The sequence below is a fragment of the Dromaius novaehollandiae genome, chromosome 1, assembly GCF_036370855.1.
Source record: "Dromaius novaehollandiae isolate bDroNov1 chromosome 1, bDroNov1.hap1, whole genome shotgun sequence".
NCBI lineage: Eukaryota > Metazoa > Chordata > Aves > Casuariiformes > Dromaiidae > Dromaius > Dromaius novaehollandiae.
Window position 1 is genome coordinate 66125720 of NC_088098.1, and position 12803 is coordinate 66138522.

General features: G+C 40.0%; 1 protein-coding gene across 3 annotated transcripts in view; it reads right to left on the minus strand.

The window, feature by feature from the left end:
* The window catches only part of MICAL3 (microtubule associated monooxygenase, calponin and LIM domain containing 3), a 185658-nt gene that overhangs the window by 138212 nt on the left and 34643 nt on the right, over positions 1 to 12803 (minus strand). Inside the window, exon 2 of one of the 3 annotated variants that reach the window (XM_064515336.1) lies at positions 8545 to 8613. The exons of the other annotated variants lie outside the window; for them this stretch is intronic. The gene's annotated coding sequence lies outside the window, so the exon portion shown is untranslated. The remainder of the gene's footprint in view (positions 1 to 8544; positions 8614 to 12803) is intronic. 3 annotated transcript variants of the gene reach the window in all.

The window sequence follows — 12803 nt, forward strand, 5'->3', positions numbered from 1 at the left end:
ACAGACTTCTGATCTATCTTAGAGCTTCAGAGTTAACATATCAAGCTAACAAAGGTTTGCCTTCTATTATCAGTCTCTTCAACAAGAGAGTTAACATGACTTATAAGTCACCGTAGTGGCTATCAAGCTCTGCAAGATGGAAAGAACATGGATGAGTGTTACAATAACACCAGAAAGATGCTTGATTCCATTTTCTGTTTTAACATGCTAAAAGTCAACATTTTCACATACAATTTGAGCTCGCTACTGCTTAGCCAAAAAAATCAAGTGACTTGCAACTCTGGCTTAATTTTACATATCATAAAAATAAAAGCCTGTGATCTGCTTGCAGTCTGTACTCAAGTCAGAAACAAAGGCTTCCACAGCCTACCACACATCTCCCATAGATTCACAGAAGGCTAAGGAAGATATATTTACTTTTTTTTTTTTTTTTTTTTTAAAACAAAGGCAAGGATTTGGACAAGGCCTTTGCTTGATTTACAGCATTAAATGCCAAACATATACCTCCCTTACCTAAACAGGAAAGGGAAAGCTAGATCCACAGCCACTCCCTCAGTCAGTCTGAGTCCAGCTCCATGGGAAAGGAGAGAAAACCAGCTAACTAACCTGTCCAAATTTCTTTTTAAGTACAAGCAGTAGTCATGTACTGTGTGCCTAAACCATTTTTTTGTGACCTACAAGTAAGCTTTTTCAGCACAGCTGCCCTTCCCCTGTGCTTCACAATCCAGTGCAATTCCCAAACATTCCTCTCAATCAGGAAGCATCACAGGCACTTGGAAGCCACTCGATGAATATTTAGCAAACCTGTTCTTCCCCCACACAACATTCACACTAGGTCCTGAGCTTGAAAGACTCCTAGCAGTGTTCCTGAATCTGGAAGGAAGGCTTTGCAGGAAGTACTAGATAAACAGTTTGGACTGGAGACACTTCTAAGAGGCTGCTTCACCTGATGAAGCTGTAGAAGTAACACTGATAACATCTTAATAGAAAGACAAAGCCCTGGCCTAGCTTAATATCCTGAGTGGGAAGGGTGTAAAACAGTTTAATCTTTCCCATGTTTCTACCTGCTCTAAGGGGAGGTGGGGGAAGCAATAATTTAGATTCTTTCTGTACTCAAACACAAAAGACACAGAAGAGCAACCTCCAAAGAAGTGTTAGCTAAAGATTCAGCCAGAAGAGGGAAGAGACCAGCAGTTGCCTAGGCAAACAGTAGATGGTGAAGTACTTGCAAGCTTGCTTCCTTATAAACTGACTTGCTAAAACAGTTTTCCATCAAGAATTTAGGGAATTAGAAGCCAGCTATGTCCAAGAGGAGACTCCAACTTTCATGCTATTAGCCTCCCCCAAAGCTTTTTGTATAACCTTGGATTAACAGGTTCTTACGTAAGAAAATACCTTCAGTTAACAGTTTCTGAATAGATCTTACTGCTGATACTTCAAGACCAACTGCCCTCACTACTCATCTGCTTAATCCATCTGTGAAGTCTCAACATATCAACAGAGACCAGTCTCAGAGATAACAGTCTCTAGGTTTACTGTGTGAGGCAATATAAGGAGTCAAATATTAGCCTATGAGTGAAGTGCAAAACCATAAATTTGTCTTAACTCCTGTCCAAATAGATTTGTCCTTCAGAAATTAACTTCACTGCAGAACTATTCTCTTTGTCTACCCCAGATCATCTTTACTTTAGCAAGTTAATGATCTATTCCACTTAATACAAAGGCTCATCAAAAAAATATTTTGTTTCACACTGCCACAACAGATGAAGCAGAACAAAGGCTGCCAAAGTTTCTCTTTTAAGCCTCTGGCCTGAGAGGTAATGTTATTCTGAGATCCAAATTGGGACTGCCAGCTCCAGTGCTGCAGAAATTAAGGGAGAAAGAGCACCAGCACACGGACTATAAGAGGCAGGAGTTAAAAGCAAGAGTTCAGCTTCTACCTGAAAATAACCCTTGAGTCCATGTGACAGGGGAGTGAATCTGGACCTTTCACCTCTGTGTGCAAGCTAAGGCTATAACCATCCCAGCTCAAACAAACCAGAATGGAACTGCTCTCCTTCCTTCCTCCTTCTCATCTTGGTAAGTCCAGTTGCCTGTCCTCTGAACTGCAGAGAGGATGTGACCATCAGCACACTGGCAGCAATTCACAAGATACCATCCTGACAACAGTCGGAAGAAACAGTGTACAGGGACTGAGCAGATGGAATGTCTGAAAATACCCCCAGCAGAGAAAATTAGTGCAAAACAGATCATCCACTCTGAAAAAAGCTCCCCAGATTTTGACACTATCAAAATCCCACCAGGAAGTCCAGAGTTCTCTCTATCTAGATGATAGAAATGATTGATTTGTTTCTTTCCGCTAGTTATCAGCAGTGTGCTTCATTAGTGTTCCTTACTAAGAAGTCTTCCCCCACAGAGGGTGGGGGATGTAAGAGGACGCAGTTACAGTAGGGCAGAAAAGCCATTTCCAGAAGGCCTACTGAGCATCTGCACTGGATGTGGACACTGCAGCTCTGTGTTGACAGTAAAGTTTCTCAACAGTTCTGAGCAAGATATCCATGGCATCAGGGAAAACAAGAGCATACCTCTGTAGGTGGCCTTTCTATAGTGCACATCCTAGCAACCTGGAAAGTGACTCTTTCACAAGGACTCATAGGATGACTATTAACTCCTCTTCCATGACCCTTCCTCTCCCTCCACTGCCTTTAGAACTACCACACTATGCTTGACTTCTTGCATCTGGCAAGAGACATTGAACTCAGCCATTAACAATATTCTATCCTTCAAAGCCTAAATGAAATTCAGGTCGATTACACTTATCACATGCACAAAAATCTTCAATAGGCCACTGAGCTCACCTAATGTGAGACCGTTCTTACTTCAGAGTCCTGCTCTAAAGAAAGGACTAAGAAAATGCTCCCCAAGACTTTAAGCATTCATTCTGGAATACAGAAAGTCTTTTTAGAAATAAGTTTCTCAATTCAAAATTACTTTCCGATTAAAATCATGTCTTGTATCCTGGGTTTTCAAGGATTGAAGCTTCCCATATAATTGGATTTCACTCCAAGTTTATTCTAATATTTACCAATTTCTTGCAAATACTTAGACAAGATAAAACAAAATTTCAACTTAACTAACCACATTGGCACAGCTACTGAATAACGTGATAGATGGGTAGAGTTATGACGCCAAGGCACTTGAATTAAAAGAAAAAAAGTCATAGTTTTGTAGTACTTCACTCTGAAATAATTACAATAGCCACCTTAAGTTTCTACTCATTTTTTCAAAATGCATGTCTCAGCTTTAAATTTTTTGAGACACACCTACAAAGCTGATACTTTCAGAAGAGCCTAAAATATCTAAACATCTAAATCCCACTGAGTGTCACTAAGATTTGATTCCTATTCTCTTTAGACCCTCTAGGAAGTCCTACAGGAAGCTGGCTTTGCCATGGAAAGGAAGCTGCCCTTGCTGGCACTATGCCTAACTCTAAAAAGGCTACCTCAGAGAGACTGGGCATGTATCTAAAGGGAGCACAGAACCTCAAATCCTCAGTATTTAAGGCAAAGCAAATGCATCTGATCACCTATGTGAGAAGAACTGATTCCAACCACACAGGTAACTTTCTTCACAGTAAAATAAGAAAGTGATAATCAAAGACACTCACCACAAATTTCAACCTTAAAAGGACCCTCAGCCAAGTTCTCACATTCTGCATACTGCCTATCTGCCTCACAGCCCATGCCATCAACCTTATTTTCTCTTTACTGTGGATGCCAATCCAGACCACTTCAGCAGCACAGAATCATTTGAACCACTAAATGGTGTCGTTCTCAAAAGAAAAATACAGACACACAAATAAATTTTCTGCAAACTGAGCTCTCTGCAGCCAGCCTGCAGCATTTTTCCATACAGACACAAAGATCTGACTTTTCAAGAGCACTATCAGTTCTGTAACAAAGTCCAGGACAAGCTGATGGCAGCTTGTGATCAAGCCAAGCCCTCTTTAATAACATCAACCTTACAGTTATCTTCCTAGCACAGAGTGCTTTGTGCTCTGCCAAACATGGAGTTTTCCCAACAGAAGAGGAAAGAGGCAAAGACAGCAAGATGCAAAGCAGCGGCTTTGGTTTACGGCCTGTGACTCAGTAAAGCAGATAGCCCTAGCACATTAGATAACACCACAAATATTAGAGCATTCTTTGGAAACAGAACTGCAAAAGGTTTACTGTCACAGTCAGATCCAAGATGCTGCATTTCTACACCTAACTGTTAAAGAGAAGCAGTTGTGCCCTTCCCATGTAAGGAAATAGCTGAAGAGATTTAGGCACGCTTACAATTCAGAGTTTGCCCCTGACACTTTCACAATGATGATTTTAATGCATGCTTGAGACTTATTTCTCTGATTTGCAATAACTTGAGAACAAGATTATTTAGCCAAGATTTTTTAAATTGCATATTATTGCCAAAAGTAGTATTTAAACAAGTTCTAAAAAAAAGGAAAAAGCATTAGAATAGGGCATCTACGTCTAGTATGGACTGAGAACTGGGCTAATGTCAACAGGTCTGTCCTTGGTCAAGGGGCACAACCTTCCCAGGTCAAATGCAACTATTCAGTGCCTCTGTTTCTATTTCATAGAATGGGAACCAAACAGCACTGCACTAACTGCAGATTTGGGGGATGAAGAGCTCTCCCTAACTGTTAAGTCTGAACTTCATGAGCAGAAGAGAACACTTCTCTGCAAAAGAACAGACTGCAGCAATGATGTGCAACAAGCAGCTTCATAGAAGCTCTCACAAGTGGTATACATGCCCTGGTACATATTAAATTTCTCTGAATTCAGGGTAATATTCTTCTGTTGTTCTAGTAATGTTTATAAGTCTCTTCAGCACAGGAGAAGAGCAAAGAAAAACTGAGCATGAAGCACTGACAAACTGACAAAAATAAGACTGAAAAAATTCACTAGCTCCATTAACACAGCATACACTTAACTTGAAACCTCTAAGTAGAGCATTTTCAAGGAGACAAGATACTCAAGATAAGTGCATTTCTTCAATGTCATTGTGCCAAGACCAGTCACCACTGCTCAATCATAGCACAAATGGTAGACACAGTAAGCCTGGAAAAGAGTAAAGTGATGAAAGTTCAAACTGCAACTGCTGTTACACTTGCAAATACACAAAAACCAAACTCAAGAATCTCACCGATACAAGCTGCAAGCACTACACAGTGCTGCTCTGGACTCCTATGCAACAATAGGAAGAAATGGAAGCATCTTGTCTTTTTCACAATCAGAACATACAAATTATGAACATATGCAACTAACTAAACATCTTTCAAGTAGTCTCTTTTTAACAGAAGAGTAGAGCAAACTTGCAACTCTGTGATATAACCTCCTAGGGCAAAGCTGTTTCACTAAGTACTAAATGTAATGTCTGATTCCATTAAAAAACAAAACAAAAATAACCCATATATGAATTCACTCTTTGTTCCAAATGTATTACAGAAGAAGCGAGAAAATTAGAGAGGTTGTGTTTGAAACAGTTCATATTGTCGCAAGATTGCGTAGCCTTAGAAAATACCACAAAGTGAATCAAATTTTGGCTGGAGATACTACAAGCTCTGTCTCGTCTCTTCTCTCATAATGCCCAGAGCCCAAATCTGGAGCTCTGCTTTTGCCACATCATGGAACTGGCACTTACAGAAAAAAGAACAAAATAAATCATTTTTTCCACTGAAAGAACACAGTCTAGCACTTCTTTAAGATGGCTGGTGGGGGCTTTTTCCTCCCATTCTCCTAGCATAATATTCCCATGTCAAAACCCTAGGGACAATGATAGCAAAGGAACAAGACCTTGTCTAACAGGGAGACAGCAGATTCTTGCTACTACTGCACTGGAGCAAGAGAGAACAGGGAAGAGTGCCTTTCACTTGTCCATAACCAGAAATCCAGTTGGCATATGGAAGCTGAAGACTTTGCTCAACCCTGAAACAAATACCTCCCAGGCCTCCTATCAAAAGACACCTACTTCCAGTTTAGATTTGTGACCTCTCTTCTTACTGCTGAGGAAGAAGGGAATTTTTATCTTCAGGGAGAATTTACAGCAACACAATTTATAGTAGCCAGGACAACTTTTTTTTTAAATGCTGCTGTTCCCCAATGAAGCCCTCCAAGCTGTGCCCTCACATCTAGGAAGTCAACAGTTCAAAAACCCAGCTCAGAAACTGTGAAATGCATTTCAGATCACACTGCTAAAGAACTAGCCAGACAACAGAAAGGAGCAGTTCATCTGCTCATTTAAAAGTGGTTCAAAAAAAGTCAGAACTGAGCCAGAGACAAAACCAACACACCATACACACTTCCTCCAGCTGGCAAGCAGCACGTTTTCATATTTGTCCCTTATGCTCCTAAGGGAAATAAGAACACACAGTAATCAGTCTGGGGGCTGTTTTGATTTCTTTATGTTTCACCACCAATGTCAATACTGGTCTAAGAATGGTTCACTAGTTATCTTTCCACAAATCCAGAAGTGGGTGCTTCTGCTTATAGAGAAGCATCTCCCTCTCTCCATCTGAAGTGTGTTAAAAAGAGATGTAAAAAAATCTGCAGTCTTTCAAAATACATTAAAAATGTGAGACAAGTCAGTTTTGCTAAAAAGAATAAGGTGGCATTGGAAGACAAAAGTCATGAAACACAGTTCTATTTCCCTTTCTGAAGTTAATAGTACCAATTTCGTTTTTCCTTTCTACTCTTACATTTCATTCTTATTAACATGCCAAGCAGGAGCAGCAAGAATTTTATTATTTTCCTGATGTCCTGGCAAACTGAGCTCCCTTTTTGCCACTGATTAACTTGAAGCACGCAAAAAAGGTCTGAAACACTACCTAACAAATTGTGGAACTCATTTCCACAATTTAATTTGAAAGCAAATAACTCAGTGTGATCAGAAAAAAAGGAACATAGAAACAAACAGGAAAGGAATCATCTGCAGTTAAGCTGGGCAATATTGAAAAAAAAAAATACTTCGTGGCATAGCGATTTCAAGAAAGGAAATTCACCCACTGGGAAGCATCACAGCTAACTAGATGTAGCACACTGACTTACACTGTAAGTAGAATGCTAGATATCGCAATATGAACTACAGGATCAGTACCATGCAAAAGAGGTAAGTATGCAGATGTTGACCCTCAAAATTCATCCCCAATTCAGTTCATGACTGAGATACCTGTTGTTTGACTGCCTATTAATTCACTAGTTTAAATGGTCTGAAATGCATTGATCTTCCCTGCCTCCATTTTTTTCCTTGTCTACTGTAAGGGGGGGGGGGAACACACACACAGCCAACCACACCCAGCAGGTATGACTGATACCAGGCCTAGTATTGTACTCAAAACTGCTATATTGCAGATTTCAGTACAGCTCCCAGTTTTACCTGAGGAGACAGGTGAATTTATATGGAATTCAGGGACTATGCATATGGTTACCATCTTTTTAAAAAGGCACTAGCTGCAAGGTTTGGAGGGATACGAGGCCAGAGGAAAGAATACCAATTTCACCCAAACTTGACACTCAGGAGCCGTGTATATTACATTGATAAAGCCACCAAACAAAGTCACTAAAAACAACAGGAATGTTTCTTTGTTGGTTTCCTGAAAAAGAGCACTTACTGATGTAAGATTACAGTAGATGCCTAACTAGTTAATAAGTCAGGGCTGGCCTGAGGACTGGAAGACTTCAGAGGTAGAATTTGCAGACTGCATAAACAATAGAAACTCTCGGACAAAAAAAAAGAGACAAAATAGACACTGAACCAACAGTTTAAAAAGAGCCTATTTTGATCCTAACATTCACAGCACATCTCCATTAGGTCAGTCCTCAGAAAAGGCCAAACACCTTTTAGAAACAAGACTACAAGAAAGAGATAATAAGAGAGTAAAGCACTACTTTTATTTCCAAAATAATCAAGACTCAGTAGTAAAACCATGGAACTAACTGAACCAGTGTTCTGAATCTGTGTTCCCTTCTGCGAAACATTAGTCTTTCAAATTTTAAATCAGAATATTTGCACCAACAGAAAGATTTCAGAATCAAATACTAAGGGCTCTTAGTTTAACCGCTTTTATGCTTTTAACAAAATTATATTAATGAGGACATCAGACATGATGGAAATTCCAGAAACACTACAGATGTCAAAGAGAGGGGCTTCAATAACACCACAGGCAGCAAACAAAACACACTATTAACTTCTGAATTCTGAAGTGTTCCTTGTTTTTAACTAAACCCCAACTTTTGACAGACCACATATCATAACTATGAATCACCACCCTCCAAAAATAAATAAAGTTGGGGGGTGATCTTTGCCACAGACTTGGCTTAATGCATACATCCCTAGAAATAGCTTTCCAAAGATGCAGTCCAATTAAATTGCCCACTTTACCACCAGTCACTCACATTCTAAATTACAAAGTATATTGAAAACGGCTGTCAGGTTCCTTCTAATACCATTCAGTTTCCCAACAGGACCATTACTATATTTGCCTACCTGGGGATGCAAACAGTGTCCCACAGTATTGGTTCACAATCAGAAAGCCACCAAAATCAGAAAGGAGGCCTTTAAAAAAAAAAAAAATCTTTAGCAAGTGATAATTATGATTAAGAAAACCCCTACGGTTCGTGACTCTTGGTAAGGAAAGAAGGGAGAAATTTTTATTTCACTTTTAATATTATTCTGTAAGTATGAGTTTGTACACATTATATGTGCCAAGTGGCACAGTTACAAGCTATCATAATTTTCTTAGACCTGCATCTATTCACACCCACTGATATCTTGCAAATTCATACCCATATGCGTATGTAAGAACAGATGTAGGGTTTCACTAGTATATGCATAAATATTCATTAGTTGCTATTTCATGCCCACAAGCACATATCACATCTGCAAGACAGTGAGAAGTTCCCTCTTAATGTATTGGTTCCCAAGAAAAGGAAGAGACCTAGATTCTTATCCTAGCTCTGTCTAAGCCTATGGAGGTCAGCTACAGTGCAGTAAACCCTGTGTTTCATTTATCTACCTGCAAAAACATGAGGGGACACAGACTTTTATCCTTTTTGTAAATAGCTGGAACAGAGATGAAGAAACCTCAGTGTATTGTTAGATCAATAATATTTTCACCATTTAAGAGGTAACACTACTTCCCTCAATAAGAATAGGCTACAGACAAATCCTGCAATGCTGCAAATGCATATCTAAACTAGAGAGCAAAGTAAAAGAGAAAAAGAAAAGCAACTACCAATATCATTCTCCTGCCCACTCCACCCTGGATTCACATGCAAGTTCTGTGAAACAGGAAAAGACAGCTAGGTCCTTCCTTTCCAGTTTTACTTCCTTTCAATTTCTCTTTTAGGCTTTATTGTATCTGAGTAACATTCAGACCAGCCAAGGTTAGGACTTCTGATTTTTCACTAGCACTCCTTTATTTTAAGACTACCCCGACTATGTCTGGTGTACACCCTTCCTTCACCAAACAGCAAGGACATCTTATTTGGAGTTTCTCTGTAGAAAGGTAAGGAGCTCCATGCCTGAAAGCAACTGCTCATCTTTAGCAAAGAGACAAAAGAACCTCATTTCATTCTTTCAGAGTACAGTGAGAATTTAACTCCAACCTACCATTTCATAAACAAATTTGAAGAACAGTGCCCCTACTCAATTTTATGTGAGCACACATTCTGGGCCACACTACAGTAAACGGTGTCCTTCTGGATCAGCACAAAGCCCTCTGAAAGAATCACCCCAAAGGAGCTACTTGGCTAACAATACCTCAGTGTAATCCAGATTGATATTCAGAGTGCCTATCTAAAAAGCTAGCTTTTCAACATAAACTCAGTCTTTAAGTACTCCAAATATTTTACCAAGCTGCTCCTAATCACCAGCTAACAGGAAAATGCAGGCATTTCCTCAGTTGTTAGAAGCCTCAAGCTTTTCAGATATCCAGCAATAATTAAGACTGAACAAGTAGCATACATTTTGCTAGTACAAACGCTATTGTGAGGTCACAAACAAGGTAATTTTTCTTTATAAAACCAACTGATATAGGTGGAAGAAGTGAACAAGATTGCAGATACACAAACTTGTCTTCTGGTCTGAGTAAGTTCACTGTGCAAAAAGGGAAAATAACCACTCAGCTAACAGTGGAACTACATTCTCTCAAACATACTGTTCAATCTGACCTCTCAACCCAGATCCTCAGGAGACAGAACATTAATTAGAACGCAAGTGCTGAAACTAAAATTCTACACCAGAGAAATAAGAATAACGATTCAACAGAAATAGTGGTTTTACGGCATCTCATCTAACCACTAACTACAGTTTCTCTCTTGTATTACTTTCACCTGTTCTTCCTTCTTCCATTGAGGCTACAGACCTTTAACACTCCTCTTGAAAAGGTTCTTCCCTTTTCTCCTCGGTCTCAAGTAGGTCTTCTTAAATACAACCACAAGAATCAAGCAGCAATTTCAAGTTTTCTGTCATGCCCAACCCCTGCCAAGTAGGGCTGATAGAAACTGTCCCATCACTCTACTATCAAACCATCTGTACACAACTAGTAATGGCAGTACAGCAACTATGGGACTGCACTGTAAACCTGACCAAGTTTGCTTTTCTTTTTCTTCCCCTCCAGTGAGGCTATTTTTAAACCCAGATCAGTTTTCTGATCAGATTATTCATGCATCCCCAGATAGCTGTGCTAGCACAACAGGAGGAAGAGAAGAGGACACAGCACCCCAGGATGGAAAACAAGCAGCTGGAGATAGGGGCACTGCCCAAGAAACTCCTTTTAAAACAAAACAAAAAAAACCCACACCCTTCCTAATTGTTTTCCTTTTGTATTTGGCTTTGATGATTGCTTCTATTGTTTCAGATCTAAAGAACCTGAGGGCCTTAAAGCTTGTCTACTTACTGAAAAGTAATGCACTTTATTGAACAAAGTAGCTACAGGAACACTATCTAACACCTGCATAGAGAACAATGAGCAGTTGTCTTGATTCAGATCTGTAACTTCACTACTATCAATATTTAAACCAAGGGACAGGGGACAAAGGGAGCTCCAATAGCAAGCATTATATTCATTTTTCCCCACTGCCTCTGCACTAACAGAGTTTATTCCTACCCTGAGAAATGTCCTGGTTTTAATAATGCTGCCATACCAGGAAAAAGAACATCATTTTTATAACCAAAAAGCGCAAGTCAAGCAAGAAAGGAATTTTGTTTGTTTGCTTCTAGGGTTGCCTTTTTATTTAAGGAAACACAATGGAAAGTACAAAAATCTCCAAAGAAGAGAAGCAGACAACAGTGCCCTAAAGGAAAAGAACACAGAGGCTGTGTTCCAACAGCAGGCAAGAATTATTAGACTGTAGATTGCTCAGCAGTGCAGACAAAGCCTCCCTTCTCTCTCTCTCTCTCTCTCTCTATATATATATATATATGTAGTTATACACAGGCTGTCTTTTTCATAGTTGTCATGCAATTGTTACAGTATCTCTGCTAAACATCTATTTCATCCTGTGGGTTTTTTTTTTTTTTTGGGGGGGGGGGGTCAATTTAATACTCTGGAAAAAATATGGCACATCTTTCAGGAGCCTGAGGACAGGAACATTTACAAGAACACACACATAGGTGACAAGTAGTAGCTATTACACTTTTCATTGAAAAGAGAAAATTAATCTCTGGACAGATGCAGAACATTTAAAGCGGCTGGCCACTCCCCACCCAAAGGTTTCACAAAAATATTTTCCTAAATAGCAGTCTATGTGGGTTGTTTCACTGGAGTGGATATTCAAGGTCACTCAGCTCCCCCAAATTCTACTTTTTCCTTCTAACTAGTTTTTGGAGGACCTTAAAAACATGATCCTTAATGCTTTCTCTCTTTGCATAGCATCATGTCTAAGCAATAGCACCAAAGCCCACTATGTTATGCGGACTCTATCATTAACCAATGTTCCATCTTACAATCACTCAAATTCTCAGTAACAGCACAGCTATTTAATGGATTTCCCCTCCAATCTCTCAAACATGCATGCCATGCATTAGATGTTCACTCACCCAGGGGCTCACAGCCTGCCGCCAACGGGGGAAAAAAAGGTGGGCAACAGCTCTCAGTTCCTGTGTTTGGCTGAACAGTATTTTCCCTCTTGTGCGCTGTATTCTGTATAATCACTGCAGCGCTCAGAGCAAGCAGACTTGAAGGAGCAGCTGGAAAACAGAGCCTTGCATCTCCTGAGCTGAACACAGGTGTCCATCCCAGACTGAGGGTGGTTCTTTCACAGTAAACCTATCATCTATTGCTGCTTGGCCAGAAGGAGGGTCACAGTGACAAGTGGCCACTGGAAGGTCATAACTAGGGCAAGAGAGAATAATAAAGCCAGAAAAATCAGCTGAGGGGGGCAGAGAGCCCTCATGTGTGTGTAGGAAGGGAAAAGAATAAATGGAGCAAATAATGAGTGAAAGAATGGAGTCTGTATACAAAGAAAATTATTTACTGAACAGACTATTTGTGTTGCTGACCTCAGTTCATTCCTCTCCAAGCTTTAACTCCTTATGGTCAGGGCTTTGCTTGGGAGGGTAGTAAGGTCACAGCTCCTTTCCCCCCAATCACCTTTCTAAGCAAGTTACAACAGCTGGATCCTGCAGGTGAAGAACATGCTCCAGCAGCAGACTGCTGTTCAGTTTCCGTGCTCTAGTAAGAATCACACATCTGAACACGCTTCCCAAAAACCTGGTCAGCCATTATGGTTCTTCCCCTTCAC